Here is a 1,243-nt window from a genome sequence, read left to right on the forward strand (position 1 = left end):
GCGAATGCAGAACCTATTTCTTCTATGAATAAGCATCACCAGATTTCTTTTTAATTTTTTGTAGAATGAGCGCGCGTACAAGAGAGGCGCTTTAGATTATAAATATTTATTTTATTTTTATAATTTAAAGCGCGCGTTTTTAGCAGCACGAACGCACGAGTTAACGTTACGTTGCACATTGAAACTTTACACTGAAATTGTAATTTGTAATTACACGTCACAGTAGTTATGATATACGCTTAATTGTTATTCATATTATTAATTATTCTTCAAAGAGTGAGACACTACTTATGTAACATTATCTCAGGATTCTGCGTCACTTTATCTCTTCATCTCTTCTTGCGGTTTTTTATTTTTTTTTTTTATTTTTTTTATTTTATAAATATATCACAGATACTGAGCGGCATAAGGGTTGAAGGTCAATCGAATCGCCTCGAATATTACGAAAACGATCTACGTATTTAGAATTAAATGCAATTTAACACGTACATACTGCCAGCCAACCGAGCGAGCGCCCGACGCCCACGGGCCCGCGCCTTCAATCTCGTTCGACGTCGAGAATTTTGAGAGCCCTTAAAACAGAGCGACTGTACTATTATTACGACTATACTGCTGCTATTATTACTATCCCTACTTTAAGCGTAATAGATTAAATCGCCGGTTCAAAGCCCTACTCGGCGAATCAGTAATCGCGCTCAAGAGCGAAAGAAACGAACGCGCACACAATAGATTGTAATATATAATATCCTGGCAAGTTTATCACATCGACTTATGGACAGAAAGAAGAAAACAGATGTAGAGAAACAATTCTATAGATTGAATTCATCATCTCCCGAACGCTCTTTTACTATTAAAAAATTACGATCAGCTTAAGTACTCAGCCTCGTACAAGATTATCGAGAGAATTACGAAGGAAACTCACGTCGTACATGAAGAATCGTGAAACATCACGTGTACGTGTCCATTCACTGAAATCAACTCTTGTTCTTACAAGATACCGTTACATTGATGACGTTTTTCTATCGAAAAAAATTTGCAAGAGTGTGAGACGAGAAAACGAAACACTTCGCAAGATATCTAATGTTGTCTAATGTTGTCGTGCGAGATCCGGCGAATATTAGCGGGCTTAGTAAATCTGTAAATGTGATTACGTTTTCCTCCCCGAACGCTCGTTGGTTCATCTGGTTATTTAACATAGGGATTTAAAGTTTGGATTTAATCTAATTGTAAGATATATATATAT

The sequence above is a fragment of the Atta colombica genome, unplaced genomic scaffold (assembly GCF_001594045.1).
Source record: "Atta colombica isolate Treedump-2 unplaced genomic scaffold, Acol1.0 scaffold100, whole genome shotgun sequence".
In the NCBI taxonomy this organism is placed as follows: domain Eukaryota; kingdom Metazoa; phylum Arthropoda; class Insecta; order Hymenoptera; family Formicidae; genus Atta; species Atta colombica.